General features: G+C 40.1%; 1 protein-coding gene and 1 pseudogene across 1 annotated transcript in view; one reads left to right on the top strand and one right to left on the bottom strand.

Moving 5' to 3' along the window:
- Window positions 1-20513, bottom strand: part of CSMD1 (CUB and Sushi multiple domains 1) — a 1293618-nt gene that overhangs the window by 1247946 nt on the left and 25159 nt on the right. The gene's annotated exons all lie outside the window — the stretch shown is intronic.
- Window positions 2397-2515, top strand: LOC120614537 (uncharacterized; annotated as a pseudogene).

Genomic DNA, 20513 nt, shown 5'->3' with positions numbered 1-20513 from the left:
CCATATACATATACATACAGATAAGCTGTCCATTCCCCTCACCTTTGATGACCAGGCTTCTAGCTCCGTGCTCACAAGCACACCACACGCTCCCCACTTTCACTCGACGCTGTGACCCATCAAAGGCTTGAGAACTCCCCGGCCGTGCCGTGGTGCTGTGGGCCTAGAATGGTTCTTGCCCCATGCTTTCCTCCATCATTCAGCTAGCCTCAAGCCAGCTTGTCCTCCAAGACTGGACACGGGCAGAGCTGTCACTAGGAACTTCCTCTGCATCCTCAGCTGCAGAGACATGGCTGTTCGCACCCCTGCCCTGTTCACGCCACTCTACAGTCCTACTCTACAGCCCTCCCTCTCTGTGTCTTAACTGCTGGTTCGTTCTAGATGCTTCCACGAGATTATGAACGACTAGAAAGAAGAAACTATGGTTTTAAGCCTGAGTCCACTGAGCAACATCTGGTTATATTAGTAAGCCAAATACATGTTGGATGGATGGACGGATGGATGAATAAATACAACTATACATAGTTATGGGTATCTTCATTTCAAATTTCACTATTTTGAGCAATAGTCTTTAAGGGTTTCTCACTCATCCAGATACTCGAATACGTTGATTCAAACACTGTGGATGGCATCGCCATTAAAATTAAAGAAGTAAGCCCTACGTAGTTTCCTGTCTTTTAAAATAAGATTGAAAAACGAGCTGAAGGTAATTTGATGAGAAAAATTAAAGCCTCAGAAGTTCTTCTGGGATTCAGAAGGAAGAAGGCGGCGAGCACAGGAATCACGACCTGAGCGAGCGCGTGGTTTGCCATTTACCGAATTCAGATTCGAATGTCATCAAACGGGAAGTGACACCGTGAGGCACGTGCCACACTCCATTTCCATCAGGGGCCTCCTGGATGTCACTGAGAGCAGCCAGCGCTCGCGCCACGTTTTCGGCAGAATCCCGGAAGAATCGGCACAGCAGCCGAGAATAACACGAACCAAAGCGCAGTGCATTAGGGAGTGAAGACTTCACCAAAGAAACAGCAGAAGCGACCTGGAGTGACCACGGGCAGGCAGCACAGGTCATTGCGGTGACACAAATGCCCCTTTCCTGCTCCACAGAACCATCCTTCCCATGTCCATGGTTTCCCAAGAAACCATGTTAAGTCAGGAGGCAGGAATCCACTGCATTTCCATGTGATGAAGATTAGTGAAAACGTGTCCACAGACATCACATGATCAGAGAACAGATTGTTTTATCTTTGGAATTTAAATTTTCAAAATGCATGCATGGGACTGTGGATAAGTGAATACAGGCAGGAGAGAACTGAAATTATAAATCAGGCTGTTCAGGGGTGTAGAGTGGACACTGTGCACAAAATAATTATTATAAGACTTTAGGATCCTGCTCACCTTTTCCAGTTATGCTTCTTCTTTGTAGCTTTTAGCTTTCCAAATAAATGTCTGGGGTAATAGCTTAAGTATTTTTAAGTAGAACTGAGAAACAACTCATTTAACATATACGTCAGCATTTTAAATCACTCATAGGCCTAGTAGATGGACTTTAATCCAAGAGTGAGTTACTGACATGACGAACGATCTTTGTCTATTAAAGCTGTCATTGTCCGGCGGCCCCCACCTGTGGCAGACACGTTCCAAGCTCCCGGTGGAGGCCGGAGGCCCGGGTCCCCAGACCCTGCACACTCTGCCCACACATTCCTACCCTAGGGTTGAAGTCATAACCAGGCTCAGCAAGAGGTCAGCACAATGACCGCTAGCGAGAGGAACGGTCCCAGCAGCGCACGTCGCAGATGTCGGGTGGACGCGGCCTCCGTCCCTCAGCTTCCTGTCCGACGTTACTCCCCCTGCCCCTCAGGCGACGCGCCCCCGGCTCCTCGCTGGCTTACAGGCGTCACCAGCATCACCTCCCTGCGCTTCGGGGACATTATTCAGGGAAATCGGGGTCACGTGGACACAGTCGGGGCGGGACCGCCACCCCCGCCACCCCCATCACCGCAGCGGCTACTACGCGGCACCTGCACGCTGTGTGCACGGCGCGGGGACACCGGGTGAAGGGACCGTCGCGTCCTGGGAGAGGAGGAACGTGCATCACAGCGAGATTTCACCACGCTAGGCAGAATGGTGCAGTTTAAAACTTCTGCATTGTTGTTTCTGGAATTTTCCATTTACTCTTTCCAGAGATTGTCAGCGGGTAACCGAAAGTGTGGAAAGCTAAACCATGGGTAAGGGGACACTGCTATAATCCTTTAAACACCAGTATTAATACATGGAAATGTCATAGTCTCCAGGACGTACTGCCCCTCAAAGCATACTAAAATAGCTCTTTCTTAAAACGACATTACTAACAAATAGAAATAACAAAATCAGAAAAAGAGTCAAGATAAATCCGAATCTACGGCCATGGCACCCTGAACAAGCCCGATCCTGTCTGATCTCGGAAGCTAAGCCGCGTCAGGCCTGGTTAGTCCTTGGATGGGAGACCACCTAGGAGGACCAGGTGCTGTAGGCGGAAAAAATAAAAAATAAGAGATTGTAAGCTGACAAGGTCCTTGAAATCTGTTGAGGTCAACCAAGGGTTGCCTCGCCTAAAATAAATAATAAATAAATAAATATAAATAAATAAATATGATGGCTTTTTTGTGCCAGATTACTCTTTTCTTTGTGTTTTCTTAAGAAAACATTATTTAAAATACATATAAGGAAAGACCAGATGGTTTAGTCCTGCCTTTGCTATTAAACGTATTCATGAAATCTAGAAGTTTCTACTACGTTTCGGTAAAACGGCAAAAAGTATACATGGTGGTATTTGATGCAGTGAATTTTTACAGGGCGTTTTTACAGGTTGAAGTGCTCTTATGACAGTTTTCTCTTTTTTTCTATGAAAAAGTACAAACTGAGGTGTTGGATAAAAAGAGACTCACAAAGCACAGAGCGGTGACAGAAACGGTGGCCAGTAACCCACGGCACCAAATTTCTTGCACTGTCAGCATGATAAACAACAAAGAGAAAGAAAAGCCACTAAATACCTCCTCGGTGTCAGAGAATCCATAGGAAGTAGAAAATAAAAGCACATGAATTATTTCATCCCATTTAAAATAGAACAGCGCTTTCTTTAGGTGTATAAATGATGTCTTGACTTTTTAGCCTGAGCAGAGTAAGATGAGTGTGGTATGACCATGGAGGGTGGATGGGCACAAAGTGTGTGCGCACACACACACACACACACACACACACACACCACAAAATATGTGAGAATGTGAAGCACGGAGCAAATCCACCTTCACGGCAGGAAAAATACATTAAGACTACAGACCCCTCTACCTTCTTATCTTCTTTCTTTCTAAATGGCAGCTCTCCATTCTTCTAAATTTTGTTTTCATTTATCGTATTGCATTTTTGAAAGTAGTTCTGTTGGCGTTTGTAATCCATTCTCCCCAAAGGAATCTCTGTTTTCGAAAACGCCTAGAGTAATAGAACAAAAAGCATAGGTTTTCCAATGCTTAAAGTTTTATCTCTTTTCGTGGCTACAAAGGTTTTCAGGTTAATAACTGAAAATACCCATTTTCAAACTAACTTCAAGACATTAAGAGATTGTTAGAGAAATACAAAAATAGACAGAACCGTTTACTAGTGAAGCTTCAGGAAGAATGGCAGACTACGAAATAGCTTTTGGTAAGTTTCAAGTCAAGACTTTTTTCACTGTACTTTGAAGAGTTATTCAATGAGTTAATCTATGAGAGATTTCAAACAACTCCAGATTGCTTCCCAACACAACTGTCCTGTCATCAGTGTAAACCCGATAGCACACTAGCTCTGCTTCCCGTGAACAAGTGACGTACACATGCTGAGCTGTCCTCTGGTAAAAGAGGTGAACATTTTCTAAGGTTTTCAGAAAACGAATTCATTGCCCGGATACCTGGTGAGTATCAAGCTCAGCGTTGAAAAGATGGAGGTTCTCCTGCCCTCACAGAGTTTTCATTCCTCTGGGAAACACACATATTTACATAAACATTCGTATGAAGGCATATCTACATAACCCCACAGCTGTAATCCATGCAAGGGGCAGAGTGTGCCTGGGGGAGGAGGTTCCAGGATGAAGCCTCAGGGGGCGAGGGCGGGGGAGCAGAGGGGCCTGCTCACGAGGTATGTCACGTGAAATCTGAGTGTGCAAAGGGTGGCAAGTGAGTAATATGGGCGTTAAAAAGAAGGAAAACCTTGGAAGACTTACAGAGAAGGTAAGTTTGGGAAAACTGAAAGCACAGTGTGGCCAGGAAGGGGGACGAGGAATGAGGCAGGAGAACCCTACAGAAGTCACGTCCCAAAAGCGACCACAGCCACAGCGAAGCTGGGGACCACTGGCGAGTGCCACAGGGGGCACAGAAGCATCCGCAACCAGGTATTCACCAGTCGGTTTCCATTTTAAACACAGAGGGTCTCTTCGTGGGGTATTTGAAGGCCTGAGATACAAGGAAGCTGCTTTAGAATAAATGGTGCCCTTGCCTGACCACATGGATTTTAGAATTTGAAGGAATCCTAGAGGCTTAATTCCACTTCTCCCTGCTTAGTTAGCTCTTCATCAGGTATAGATTTTCCAAGACGAATTAGCCCTTTGTTTGAAAATTATCACTTTTCTGTAACCAATTACATTTAAAAACATCACTCATAATTATAAATATATATTCCATACATCAGGTAAAAACTGGCTCTGTGATTTCTACAATGTTATCCAAGTTATCATCTCTAGAACTTTGAGATTATGTCTCATATCCATTCCATATGTCATCCCTTAAAATATTTGAAGATATCTGTCTTGATATGATAGGCAAAAAAGAACTTCAGTAATTTGCTCTTCACGAAAATTACTTGATAAAAACCATCCCTTGCGAAGAGAGATTTGGCAGCAGCAGTATTTAGAGCAAATCAAAGCCAAGATACAACTAAAAATAGATGAACGCGCCGGAGACTCTTAAAGGGACACAGAATTGAGGCCATGGGGGACTGGGCTAGGATGATGGTGAAAAAGAGAAAATGGATTAGGCACAGAATATGGATAAGACATGTTGGCTATTTTATTTCAGAAGTAAAGAAGAATTAGAAGTCAAAATAAGGTCAAAACATTGGAGCCATCAGAAATGGAGGCTTGACAGACATGTGGATGTTTGGAGCAGAGCAACACGTATGTTCAAGTCAATTCTATTGATTTTTAGGCATCTGAATTCCTGGGATATCCATGAGAGAGACAAATCCAGACTCTTAGATTTGGAAATCTTAGATGCGATCGTTAAAGACCAAGAGGTTACAGAAAGAGAAGAGGACCTCACAGAGCTCTGAAGGTTTAGCACTGTGAGGATCTGCGGAGAAAGGCAGTTTGCAAAGGAGATCAAGAAAAAGCTAGTCAGTGACTTTAGAGGAAAATTATAAAGGTCACCAACAAATATGCAACAACCTAGTCAGAGAGCACAGAAGTGCTCTTATTCAAACTTTTTGAAATGCCGTTGTTACTATTTCTTGACAGCTTCACTGACAACCAAATACCTCACAGAGCTTGTGAAAACTGCAGGGATGTACCAGAGATTCAGAAGCAGAAGCAGTTACTCAAAGGGGTTTACAATCCACTAAGAAGACAAAACTAACATACAAGAAATGAGTAGAAAGATTGATTGATTGATTAATTAACTGCACATAATGCAAGATACTTATGCCTTACTGTTCAATTATATATCTGAAACTTACTGGATTCCATTAACCATAATAATTTTTTTTAAAAGATTAATTAAAAATTTATGTGGTACTAGCCAACAAGGATATAAAAATATGCTAAACATCACTAATCATTACGGAAATGCCAATCAAAACTACAATGAGATATCACCTCTCATCCATTAGAATGGCTACTCTCAAAATAAATGGGAAACAGCAAGTGTTGGTGAGGATGTGGAGACACCGGAAGTTTGTGTACTGCTGGTGGTGACGTAAAATAGTATGGCGGTTCCTCAAAAAATTAAAAATAGAATTATAATAAGACTCAGGAATTCCACTTTTGAGTATATAACCAAATAATCAAAAGCAGAATCTCAAAGAGATATCTGCACACTCATGGTCATGGCGACATCATTCTGCCAAGAGGCAGAAGAACCCCAGTGTCCCTCCACAGACAAATGAGTGAGCAAAATCTGTTCTGCACTTACAATAAAATTCACGCACTATTACTCATCTCTAAAGAGGAAGAAAATTCTGACACATACTACGACATGCATGAAACTTGAAGACATGATGCTAAGTGAAATAAGCCAATTCTAAAAAGACCAATACGATAGGGTTCTGCTTATATAAGGTATATAAAGTAGTCAAACTAATTGAAACAGAAAGTAGAATCGTTTTTGACAGGAGCTGGGGGAGGAAAAATGGAAAGTTGTCATATATCGGGCACACAGTTTCAGTTTTTCAAGATGAACAGTTCTGGATAAGGATGGTGGTGATGGACAGTGTGCATGGCCTTAATGCTAGTGAAATGGATGTTTAAGATGGTTATGACGGTAAACGTGTTATGTACACTTTACTAAAATAAAAAAAATCAAAAATGTCAGTATGATAAAATAAATAAATAACAGGTGGAGGAAGATTAAAGAAAAAAATGTGATGTTGAGCAAACGTAATAGTAAAAAAACCAAAACTAGAAGAACTAGAAAAACCACCTGGAGAAAAAAAGTCATGTAATAATTGCAAATTGGAAAATTTTGAATATTTGAATGAAATTGAGGGGCGGAGACTTTTTAAAGTTAATTGCCATTAACAAAGACAGATAGAGGAGATTACGGTCGGGGTGGTATCATGAGGGAACCATGTTTGTTGGTGCATTTTCGACCTGAGTGTTCATATATGAGACCTTTAGGAATGTCTCTAGAATTTTAATGACTTTCATTAAAGTCTTATAATCTTTTGAATACTGGTCTTGTAAATGTGTTATAAGATTTATTCCTAGTAATTTGTTTTATTGTCATTTTAAATTGTGCCTTTATAAATTACATCCTAAAAATTATTGCCAAAGTACAGAATTATTGCTAGGTTGCTAAATTGTTGTATTTCTAATAATCAACATATAATCTCTCGGATTTTTAATGTAGGCAATTATATCATTTAAGAATAATAACAGTTTGGTTTATTTCTCTACAGTCCCAAAACTCTGTGTTTTTATATCTCCTTATTGCCCAGAATGAAGTTACAGGATAAGGTTGTTTAGAAAAAGCGATGATGAAGACCTTTTTTATTCTGATTATAAAGACAAGATCATGTTTTTCTACCATGAATAACGCTTCCTGTCGATTTTTGGTAGACACACTTTTAGAGAGACTTTTTTAAGGCTAGCCTGACATAATTCATCACTTCAAGGAAGTTTCCTTCTATTCCTAGTTTGCCAACAGTCTTCAACACAGATGAGTGTACGGTTTTACCAAATGCCTTTCTGCTTCTATGTGGATAATCATATAATCATTTTACATGCTACTTTAATATGTAAATGTGATGCATGGTAATAGTTTTCTAATATTAAACCTCCCTTGTACTTCTGGAACAAACTCAATTTTGTCATGTCTTATACCCCATTGTATTGGATTTGTAAATAATTCTTTTCTGATTTTTTGTACTTCCTTCATAAATGACGATCTGAAATCTTCCATTCTCATACCGTCCACATCTATTTTGGTATCAAAGATATCTTGACTTCACCAATTGATATTTCTCTTCAATTATTTGGAAGCATTTGTGTAAAATTGCAGTCATCTGTACCTCAGCATTTGCTGGAATTTACCTAGAAAACTATTTGGGTTTGGTGTTTCGTTATTGAAACAAGGTTCGACCTCCGCTTCTTTTACATTAATGTTGAAGTACCTGGCCCAGCATGTCCTTAGTGGCAAGACCGACAAATTCTGCGTTAATTAATTTTAGAAGATTGAGTTATTTTGGAAAGTTATGGTTTTCCGGAAATTTGCCCATTTTATTAGATTTTCAAATAAGTTAACATAGATTTGTTTTAGTATTCCCTAACTTGTATTTTAAACAAGTAAATCTGGAGAGGGAGAAATATATATATATATGTATATCCTATCCATATTGCAATAATATTTTAAACGATTGGTGGAAAATATTTTTATTTAATTAATCATGAAGATTGATTATGATGATAGCAAAACAGCTTAATGATTAGAGTAATGACAAAGCAAACACCAAGAGATAAAGATTCACAATTTAACACTATTAAAATATTTTTATATACGTCTATGTTCCCAGAAAGTAGGCTACTTGGGGGTAGAAATGAATTATCACCATTTTTTTCAAGTGTACTCTGAAAAGTGTTGATGATTTTCTAAATCAATTAAAAACACAAATGACAATTTGCACCAAGTATTTCCATTACTTTATTGTTAATTCTTTTTGTAAGTGAATGGTTAAAGTGTATGACATTGCAGTTGTCTTTAAAAGAGAATTTTTCTTAAGCAAGCAGAAATATGGTTAATTTAAGGCCGAAGTCCCTTATAAAACTAAGTTTTAAGATTCTCTAATTTTAGGTATACTAATTCAACGTGAATGAAAACTGAACCGGCTACACAGTAGAAATAAGAAATCGATCAGACTCAATCTATGAAATAGATATAATTTTTTAAATAAAAATGAGCTTTTTTTTTTTTTAGTAAAACTCCCATTACTCTAAAACACATTACTTGATTAAGAGGAAAAAAAAGGACATCGTTTTTGTAATGTTTGTCATTTTAAAAAATGCCTAGAACTTCAGAAGAATGCAGACATTGCTTTGACCACAGTGACGATAAGAAGAGTTGGCCATAATAATATCACGCCACGCACTCGGACACGACACAGTATTAATGATAAGGCGCGGGTGCTCAAATCAGACAAAACCCACTGGGGACCCACTCAGCCAGACCCCACCTCCCCTCACGACTCCACAGAGGTACCAGGAATGCAAACCAAACACCTGATTCTAGTGCCACACCCGATAAACAGCTGAAAAGTTTACTAAACTTCAGGGTCAGACAGGCGTGTTCATAAAAAATGGGCCTACATATAGTTTAACCTTAAAAAAAAAATGGCTCCAACAAGTCCGAATAATAAAGACCCTAAATATTTGGGATGAGTTTTAATGGACACCGTCTCTTCCTCTGAGATATTTAGGAATGGCTTCTCCAGATGTGCATTTGAACAAACGTCTACCTATCTGGCATGAAGCCACCTTTCCTGTGGTTTCTGTCTCTACGTCACTCGCTTCTACGTCACCTGTTTCTACATCGCTCGGTCTTGGTTCATGTCACTCTACATTTCACAGTCGTCCCCACTGGCCCAGAACAAGGTCCTCTCTTTCTCGTGATGACTTTTGGTCTCCGTCTCAAACTGTTCAAGGTTCGGTCTTGAAAGAACTGACTTCGTAAACCATATTTCTGTCACCTGAGCGATTTCTGCACTGAACTGCTAATTGCTCCAGCCAGACTAGGGCTGGAAGTGTGACTATCCTTCAACTTCCTCTGGACAAAATAAGAAAAACTATCAAAAAGTGCCTGTAAATAGCAACGAATGATTTCTGGGGCTGTGAAATGTTTTATGAGCTTTTCTTACTTTCAGCATAAAATGGGCACTCCTCGGCCATGGTCACCCGAGGGTCACCTGACTCCCTCCCTATATTATCAGTACGGTGTGTACAGTGTCTCCCCTTAACCTGACAGTTCCTTACAGCCCCTGGGATAGGAGATATCAGAGCTTCAGCCTTCTCACGGGCTGTTCATAATGATCAATGGAGTTAATAAACTGTTTGCAGGACCCAGAGTATATCATGTACAATAAAATATTAGTGCCATTTTTATAGATTTAGAAAAAGGTCTTTTTCCCCGGACCTAAAATTGATAGCTCCCTGAGAACCCACCTGCTCTTAAACATCATATACTCTGAAAGATGTTAATTGGATACAATTTATAGAAAACATATGCACACAGCATCTATTCTACACAGTATAATGGGCAAATAAACTGCTGTAATAACATGTCCCTAATAGATTTGGATAGTCTAAATGTCATTAAATATGTTACACAAACTAATATCTAGTGATTAGCATATGTACTTTCACTATGTTGGGAAAATATTTAACTAAAATATAAATAAAAATATGTTAGCTCTGTGGAGCTTTTTTTCCTATAAGATAAAATTAAGGTATTGAACATAATAAAATAGAAGTTATAAAAAATAGTCACAGGGAGGCAACGATCACTTATTTTCCAATTGAGTTAATTAGCTAAGTGTAAACTCTTAGTAAAACCTGAGGGCAAAGTAAGTCACACACTGTAATGTCCATATATTTCCACATTTAACAATTATAAAATGGAACAATGTATCTTAGTGGGTCATACTTACTGGATTTCAATTACCTTAATTTAAGATAGATAAATAAATAAATAAATAAATAAATAAATAAATAAATAAATATTTTTTTTAAAAGGACATCAAATAAGTTTACTTTGTCCTGAGTTACTGACATTCTATTTTTCTTCCATACTTTTAATATAATTTTGAAGTCTTAATTTGAAAAGATTATGCACTATGGGTTTGTATTCAATTTATATTGTAACATAGTTAATATGGAAATTCTGGGAGAAGTTCGAATATGAGTTTCAAATCTATCAGAAGCAAGACAAGGCAGAATAAATTCAAATGAATTATTAATTGTGTAAATGTCAATTACTCAGAGAGTCCCATATTTCTTTTTGATATTTTATCTAATTTAAATGTGTAGTCTATATGTTAAAGAAACTACAAAATATCTACACAGCAACTAGTGCTTTTAATAACTCTGAGTATTTGCAGTTAGGTTTGTTTGATGCAGGTCATGATGATGTAACTTAGAAATGCAGAAACACTGAAATGTGTACTGAGCCTTGATCCATTGCTATACACTACCAGACACTACAATCTCTAAGGCAAAAAGACAGAGCGGCTTTCTAGTCCATACGTCCATATTTATTTTTAAGTTTTCCCACAAATAAGACTGGAATGACCATTAGTCCGTAGGTATCTGTTAAAGTTTAAAAAACTATAGTCCCTAAAAGAAACATCCATTCAAACAGAATGGACAAAGAATATTGACTCACGATAAATTGACTGGATTCAATTCTCAAGGTGTATTCTAAAGGTACAAGATAGCACGGTGGGAGGAAAATCTTTTATTGCCTAGTGAGTTTTGCCGAATAGTCTCCGGTCCTGTGTTTCGAACATGTATTTCTAAGTGGGTAACTAAGTCAGTCTTTGAGACAGTACACGCCCATTCAACACTGAGCTTGCTGCAATTACCCATTCTCAAACAATGAGTCACAAAGCATCTTTTTTGGGGAATGCCTGTGTCATCGATATGACTGACAGATAGATGAAAGCTTCATGATTAAGACTATTATTTGAAATACAAAATGAATGTTTAATGATGAGCAATACTTGACCCCAATCCATTTATGGTGATGATTTATGAACTTTAATTGCGCCTTTATAAAGCTTTGTCTTCATTTGTTGGTGACTGGTGACAAATAATTCTTAACTAGTCATCAGATTTAGTAAAGAGAAAACTGGTGATACAGAAATACATAAAGGTATTCAGAATTAAATATTAACCTCATTTTTAAAAAGAAATGATCAATATACATCTTTACAGAAGGCTAAATTTGTCTACGTGTATATCCGGCTCTCAGTGGAGAGCAGTTCTATTTGTCTGCCAATCTCTGTGTCCATCTTGAGTGATTTTCCCAAAGTGTTGTATATGAACGATCTGCATCAGGAAGAATTATCTGGGCTTTTTACGAAAATGTAAATTCCAGGACTCAACCCCGGGCTTAGAAAGTGAGACACCCAGGGCCAGGGAGGAACGGTTTTGCTAGTTAAACAACTCCCCTGCTGCCTCGAATGTGCACAGAAGTTAGCGCCCACTCTCAGGGTTAAAAGGTATGTGGCATAAATGAAGATGTTATCCTTCCCACCCTTCAACCAAAAAGAACTGAGACATCAGGATCTTTTTCTCTTTCTGCAATTTTAGAAACTCGTTTCTTCCACATAGTCCTCCGTTTACCAGTTCGAACGAACGTCGGTTAAAGACCTACCATTTGGCATTAAAAATAAAACAAACAGAAAACACATTATACGTCCCCTAAACTCAAGGAGCTCATGGCTGAAGGAATTATTTTTAGACGACAGTTCCCAATGACAATATGGTGTGCTAAGTGCTATAATAGAAGTGCCAATGACAAGTTTTAAATAAAGGAAGCTTGTTATTAAAACGGGTGAGACTTCCCTTTGTAACTCTAAAGAGAACCACTGTTTTGGGGGGGAGGAGTTGTTTGTTTTCCGACTGAAGCTGTCAGTTTTTAGGTTAGCAGTCCATGTATTGTCTAAAGTTGGACGGCTGACATCATCTAGTGATCTGAAGAATGATCGAGTTTGATCATTTTGCAAAACAAAATAGATTATAAAGCAACCCTAATTCATCCATAGTTGATTTTATTTTTATAAAATATCTTTTTAAAATAAGCACATTTTACCCATTTTGAATTTTTATACATTTTAAAAGGAGGATACACTATATAACAAAATCCTGCCAAATGTGAATACTTAATTTGTACTCACATGCATGAATGCATATGAGCATTCTTTATAAGCTGTAACGACCTATTCAAACACTGTGGAAATATGAACATAAACAAAAGAGTAATGGAAATATTAATAGTAATTGCTGCTAGAATTCTGGTCTTTTATATTTGACTTTAAGGAGAAAATTCTTGTTTTCTCTTCCTTTTTGCTTTTAGAGCTGACAAGTCTGTGCAAAGTAGCCAATCACCTAGAGAATTCAGACAGCCTTGATTTCAAAAAAAACCTAAAGGAAATTATCGGTGAAATACTGATACCCTTCGTTTCTGACCAGCCCGTCTTTGAGAATGGTCCTGTCTAACGTTTCTCAGTTTTCCCTGCCCTTTTTCAGAAAAGTAAACAAGCTTATTTTCCCTGGGCTTCAGTGGCTCTGCCGGTGGTTCTCAAGGTGAGTCTGGCACCAGCAGGGTGCGCCTCCCCGGGGATATGGCTGGACATGGAACCTGTTGGTCCCATCAGACTCAGCATTTCAGAGCCCGCAGGTGGAGACCCAGCCGTGTGCTAAGGCGGGCTGCTACCTGCTCACGAGAAGAGTTTTCAGAGACTGTGCAAGTCATTTTTGAAACTCAGTAATCATCAAAAAATAAGTGCTATGAAATCATAAATAAATTATACGAAACGGTCAACGGTAATACTCAAAACTTTTCGCCCTTCCACATGTGCGATTATTTGTTATTTGCAAACCCGCAGGGAGATCTGCTCAGCCGTGTCTGTGCAGCAGCCGCTGTGCGGAGCATCTGTGGCCGCCTCTGTCTCCGAGCCCCATTTCAGAGGTGTCATCGTACCTTGGAATCGGCCATCGCGGGAGTATTTACACCACGGAAATTGGCAAACGTGGCACATTAGGGCCTCTCCCCTCAGAACGCAGTTGCTAATCGCTTCTGGAATTCCATCGGGCGAAAGCTGCTATTTGAAAAGCGGTTCTGACGAAGGCTGACGTTAGACAGATACTGCTGAGTGTGATCTACTCATCGGAACAGAAAGGGATCCCGCCCCTGTGTCACGCTGTTGCCAGCTGGGTTTTCAAGGACAGCCTGCTCTGTCGTTTATCCTGGAGTGACACACAACCTGGGTGGGTCTCTGTCCAGTCAGGAGAGAGTGGTCTGGTTATCTGCCTGAATAAAGCTAAATAATCCTCCCGCGTAGTAAATAAAATGTTTGCCTATTCTCTTTGCTAAGTTGTTTAATACCTTTACAGCCGTCATTAACCTCCATATATTATTGTAAGCAAATATAATCTAAATATATAATTATCATATCTTACGATACACAACCATACGTTTATATTTGAAGGTAATTATATTTGAAACGCATAGTTGTGTATCATATGATGACATAAAATAAGTATATATTAAGTTATAGAAGAAATGCAGAAAATGACGTGAGTGAAATGGGACCTGAACCGAGCACACTGCGCGAGTTCACAGCCAATTCCCCGCAGTATGATGGACCTAATGCTGCAGCCAGCATCGTGCCCACGCTGAGAGCCAGCATTCCCGGCAGCGGGGGCCTGGCGGGCACGCGGACCTCAGCTTCCTCGCAGACCCCTCTCCACCCGCCCCCCGGCTTCTGCCCAGGTGAGGAGGCAGGCAGGGGGAATCCGTGGTCTTCCCGCCATGGAGGATGGCGGTCCCCAACATGACTCACTTTCGTCCACCTGCTGCATTCACTCGGGGGGGGGCGGGGGAGCAGCGTGGCGCAGGCTCTTCATGCTCCTCATCCCCTCCCCACCCTCCCACCCCCGCCCCCAAAGCAGAACCCCGGCCTAGCCAGGAATTTGGGAAAACAGGCAATGGAGAAAGAAATTCCCCTAATCCGGAGAAGAAACATAATTAAATGAAGGACCCTTACCGCATATGTGGGAAATGTGAATTTTAAAACAGAATAATGAAGAACAATGCGAATAAATGAAATCTGGCGATTCCGTAAACATTCTCCATGGGGAACTCTGGAAAACGCTCGTCTACAAACCTGGAGATGAGCAAGATGCTCCATCCTCATGCCAACCTTACTGCATTGCCTGTGGGAATCCTGGGGAGTTGGACTTGAAATTCTCACCCCAAACACCGTCCAAGGACCCTAATGATTCTTAAACCCGGAAAAATGCATTGGCAGCAGAGGGTAAATTGGCCAGATCACGAAAAATCGATGTCCTAAAAACAATTATACAGAAATCCAGTCACCAGGGTCTCCTGAAATCTCAAAGAACAGACACCTTCTGCTATTTGCCTGAGCTGCTTCCCTAATTTCAGGGAAGAAAAATATATCAAGTAGATATAACGACTTTTCCTCAACTTTTATAGTGTTTGATATGAGAAATTGGCCGTGACGTTGGTATCTTTGTAAAAGATTTTTTTTTTTAATCTTGTAAAAGATCCTCACACGAAGGAAAAGCTGTGCCGAAGAGATGAATCATGTATAGGTTGCTAGAGGTAAAATTAACGAAATCACTGGGAAAGTCACTGTTTTATCACGGTTTTTTTCCTTGATTTATCATGCCTGCTTTCCCCTCCCCTCCCCTCTGTGAGGGCTCACGATGCTTCGCGTGACGCTTATAAGCAGATTGAACAGGACACATACGTGCTAAGCACCTGAGAAGTACATGCGTGCAACCGTCCGCCCTCCGAGTCTGGGAGTGTGAACTGGCAAAGCTGGCGTCTGTAAGGAGCATCTCAGTCGTTTACTTGAAGTCCTCCCGCTTTCCTCCTCTGACTAAGATGTTATTTTTTTCCATAACTGTGTGATGTCAACAGATGGTACAAGTCACGAAGCTGAAGAGAAAGACTCTGTAGCTCTCACTTGATGTTATAGAGCTGTGAGTACCTGATGTTTCTTAATCCATAAAATGGATCTTTGGGATTCTATGAGGTCTTCAGTTTACAAAAAAAATCAATGTGTTTAAAAAGCAAAGTTTCCTTCTGGTCAGCAGGGTTTGATGTACTCTGTTTCTTCTATAGGTCTCTCTGTATTGTCCATAAACTGTCAATATATTCGACATGAGATTTGAAAACCCGGTTCGACAGGAGTCCACATATTTGATGCATCGATACTAAGGTTTTAATTTTTAAAAACACTGCCCACTGTCACCAGCAATTTAAAGGTTAACATCGGTTTGCCCTTGTCCATCTATTTTAAACCACAATTAATGAATTCGGTGACCAATAAACTTTTTTAAAAGATGTGAATCCATAATAAAATGATTCGAAGGTTAAAAGCATTAGGGGAAAAATGCAGGAGATGTTAACGATGCCAAGTCTTTCAAAACCAAGCACACCATAGCCAGAAATATTCCCATAGTTAATTTATAAACTCGTGAAATGAATAGAAATTCTGACAGCTTCTTGAGAGAGGCAGTGTTCTCAGCTCTGCCGCAGTAATAATAAGCCATCCGACTACGGGATCTATGTGAATCAGTCTTTCTTGTTTTGTGAGTTGCCATGGAGTTTTTTAAGAATAATAGATCTAATTAGATTTAGTGACTCAATAAATAAATGAAACTTTTTAGAAGCCATCAGTAATTATCCCCCGTTTTAAACTAGAAGTGAGCAAAGCAGAGCTTTCATGTAGAAAATGTATCCCATGCTCTTGACAAGTATCTGAAAAATGCATGTCCTTTAGTCGAAGAAAGTAGATAATTTATTGACTTCTCGCTCATTCAATAAAGAGAAAAGAATATTTTTAGAAAAAAATATGAAGACCTGGACTTTGCTTCCTTGGGTCTTTGTGAGAATTACGAAATTAAGAAGAAGAAAGTTGTAAAAACTCAAGCGCATGTTTTAGCTGAAATTACCAAGCTATGTTCTCCAGCATACACCCCGTCGAAGGGAACACAATTTTATGTGGAGAATAGCTTGGTGTTGTGCTTAGTTTTGCAAATGGTTTTGGTTTCTATGACAGCATTTCCAGATACATTCTGTGCAACATCATTGTCACAAAACAGTGGCTGTCATATATTTTTTAAAAAGGATTCTCAGGCCATATGTTTATCAAAGCTAAGTGAAAATGCAATCGGTTGTTTATTGCAGGACTTCTCAGAGCCTTGTCATTCAACGTTTACAAGGAGGTGATATACAGTATATACCTCATGATATACTGTGCGGTCTATCTTCAAAAGTATCCAGAATGTAACCGACTGTCACCTTCTCCATTGAGACCACACTGGTCTAAACCATTATTTTCATTCGCTTATCTAACTGTCACAGGCCTCCAGCGGCTCCCTTGCTTTCCTTGTCTCCTGAGATGACAATGTAGTCTCAACACTGTGGCCATCTTGTCTACCTTCGTCCAAAACCCTCCAACGGCTTCTGATTTCACTAAATGTCAGAATCCTCACTACAGCTCACACCAGACATCGGCAGGTGGCATTTGTTTTGGCAGCCACTCCTACCTAAGATCCTTTGTTTCCAGATATCCACAGTGCTAAATCTGTAACCCATTAAGTCTGATTTAAACAGTTTCCCAAAGAGATGGCCTGCCTCATGAAAACTGCAAACATCTTCCCCTCATCTCGCTCTGTATTTTCTTTTAAAAAACAAAAACAAAAACAAAAACAAAACATTTCTTATCCTCTAAAATACAGAAACACACGTATCATGCTACTGGCTTATGGGCTCTATCCCCCGACTAGAACTCAAGCTTAAGAAGGCAGATGTCCCCGACCCAGTCACCCAGAACAGTGCCTAGACACACTGCGACTAAAAATATTTGCCAAATAATAAGTACATTTTAGGAGGGATACATCATATCGATATTTCTGAAATGTATTAGGTCCCCAAAACTTTTTCGATTTTTTCTAAAGATCACGTCTCAGGAAATTTTCATCTCGGGCACTCAGAGAATGGAGCGGCAAGAAGCTATGCGTGAGCACCCCCACAGGATGGATCAGGGTGAATCGATTTGATTTTTCCGTGTCCCTAATTTTCAGACAGATGCGTTTAATGTTCTGGCATTTTATTTGAAACAGAATAAAGAGATCTCACTTTGAAAATATCAATTTGAGGGAGCTGGCAGGCTATCTCACTCACTTTTCCTTTACCACTGTCGAAAGCTACTTTTGAGTGATAGGTGCTGGGGAAAACAGTTGCAAAGTACCAATCTAAGCTGAACTTCCTATTCGTAATTCTTCGAAAAACAAGACGTCCAGTTAAATATGCATATGTTAGAGGATATCCTGCAATCTTCATATGGATTAGATAAAACACTGTAAACACGTACATATACGTTAGTCATCGATTGGATTAGTTCATTACTTGCCTTAAAGTTAAATGATATGGTTCTTCATTTGTCTCAAAGTACAGAAGCTTTTCATATATAAGAACGGATGAGCATCCATTACAAATGGCAACATTCTCTTATCAAATAAATATGTTTACATTGATCTATGTTACATAATAATAAAAGCTTATTTAAAAAGATACCTCAGATCCTCAAATACAACTATTTAAAATGCATTTGTCTGTTTCTTCTGTTTTAACTACATGGTTTTAAATAATGTACTTTGCCTACCTTATTATCGACTTCCTAACATGATAGATGAGCGCGTAACTGTCTTACAGATGTGTGTCCCACTTCCCCAAAACAGTAACTACACTTTTTGCTAAAAACAAATCCAAAGTTTTCTTTCTTATGAATAAAAGCTAGGGGGTGTAATGATGGTATGACCACTTTCTCATCTCGCACAAATTTTTCATTTATTGAATTAACGAACATCTCCCTTTTGGAGCACATACTCTTCTCTGTACCTTGTGAGGTTTTCCCTAATGCCCTGTAGTTCTGTGCGGTCTTCAAAATATCAACGTCTGTGTCATCAAGCGCCTCCGGGAATCGCTCAGTCCCCTTTCCCACGGCAGACATCACTCGTCGGCCTGGGGAAAGCTTCACAGTTCCCGAACTTTCCACCCTCTGCAGCACGTGGGGTGACACCCTCTCCCCTCCCGGGCTCCCCGGCTCTTGAGACATCTTCTTCTAGTTCATGGCCCCAACGCAGGGGGCCATGTCCTCTAGCGACTTTTCATCCAACCCATAAGCATTTCCTTGGCTAGTTGGAAAGTCACGTCCTCACCAAATTTTGAAGGCATCGCCGCTACCATGTAGGACACCCTCGCGCAGTGAGGAAGTCAGTGCCGTTCTCGTACCTGCCTATTTTTTTCTTAGACTCGGATATTTTGATTCGTTTGTCGTTGTTGAAATTTTATAACAGTGTGGTTCTATCTGGCTGGGATTTTTTTGTTCAGATAACATTTTCAATCTGGTAATTTGTCACTTAGTTCTAAGATCTTTTTTGTATTGTTTATTCCATTAATACAGTTGGTCTAATAGCCTGTTATTTCCTATTGGGAATTCTTTGATTTTATTTTAAATTTTCCCTATCTTTTTACCATCTGGAGAAGTCTTTGATTTTTCGTTATTGTTGTTGTTTTCTAGTCTACGGATTGCTTTACTCAGCTACAAAATCTCTCATTGTTAGTAGCAGTTTCTTATCCTAATCATCCGTTTTTATTGCATCCAGCTCTTGCTTCTTGGACACAAGAGTTCTCTTATCTCCCGAGACTGAGAATCATTTTGGAAGTTTTCTTCTGTTTACTCCATTATATTTGTTTTCTTCCTCATGTTTGTTATTTTTGCCTTTGGAGTTGGAAGCTTTCGCAAATATTCAGGGAAAGAAACGCAATAAAAACGTGAAGTTCGTCTTCAGTTTCCTGAGGGCAGAGACGGGTTTCTGATGTCCTTCCTGATGGGCTGCTGGTGAAGCACCCCCCGCGTGGCAGCATTCCTAAGTCGTTTTGCTGCCTCATTCGAGTTTATTCAGAGAAGGATCCTCCTCCCCTCTCCCGCGTTGGGGCTGGGAGGAAGATGACAGCGGGGAAATGGTGAGAGCTGGATCAAAGCGGGGACAGACATCTAAGTCCGGCTGCCCATTCCGGGCTAGTGTCCCAATCGCAGAGGCACCGTCATTTAATTCCTCTGGGAAACAAGCCTCCACATTCCAGGGATACAGCGCAGCGGGATGGAGGGGTGTCAGGCAGAGCACGCATGATGCAGGGAAGACCCGAGTCTGGCCGCGCATGCGCAGACTCCCGGCCCCGTCCTCACCGCGCCTTGGACCGCGCCGGCCCCAGCTGCTGGGCCTCCCCAGGCCTCGCAGGGTTGTGGGCTCCCTCCCGTAATGTCCCCTCCTGTAGGAACTTCGCTGCCCGCCACATGCCTGGCTAAATCCGCTGCGATTGCTTCATTCACTTTCGACCTTCCAGAAACATACCTACCCCCATTCGCTGCTTCGTCCATCCTATTCTATTTGTACTTGTGAAGTTATATATTTATTTTTTTTATCATTTACTTGCCATAATTTAGCGGTCTCGAGTGAGAGTTAACGTGTACGGTGTGTGCTTGTGTTGAAATTGCTTTGTGTAGCCAGAAGTATCGAAAAGCAAATCTTTAACCATGTAATTTTAACACTGAATTAAATTGTCTCTTGGTCAGTTAAAAAAAATAACATGATTTTCATGGTAATCTACCAATAATATGAAATCTAATTATTAAATTTTCCACTAATTACAGGAGTGGCCCCCGAGTGGGACCTATCTAATCAGATTATAGAAATATCTCCACTTTCCAATTCCTATTAAATGGCTTATACTCGAAACTTTCTAGAATTAAAAGAATGAGTTCACACTGAATGATCTATAATTTATAGCTTGCCAAGTCTTAGATGGCTTATATAAAGAACTTAAAATATATTATCATCTTGACAGGTAGATATGACAACACGTTTCTTGGTTTCTGTGTTATTTTGTTTTGCTCTTTTTTAAGTGGCAGAGTCTTCT

Source organism: Pteropus medius, unplaced genomic scaffold, assembly GCF_902729225.1.
Source record: "Pteropus medius unplaced genomic scaffold, Ma_sr-lr_union100, whole genome shotgun sequence".
Lineage (NCBI taxonomy): Eukaryota > Metazoa > Chordata > Mammalia > Chiroptera > Pteropodidae > Pteropus > Pteropus medius.
Note: the sequence above shows the minus strand (reverse complement) of the source record. Positions and strands in the feature narration are given on the sequence as shown.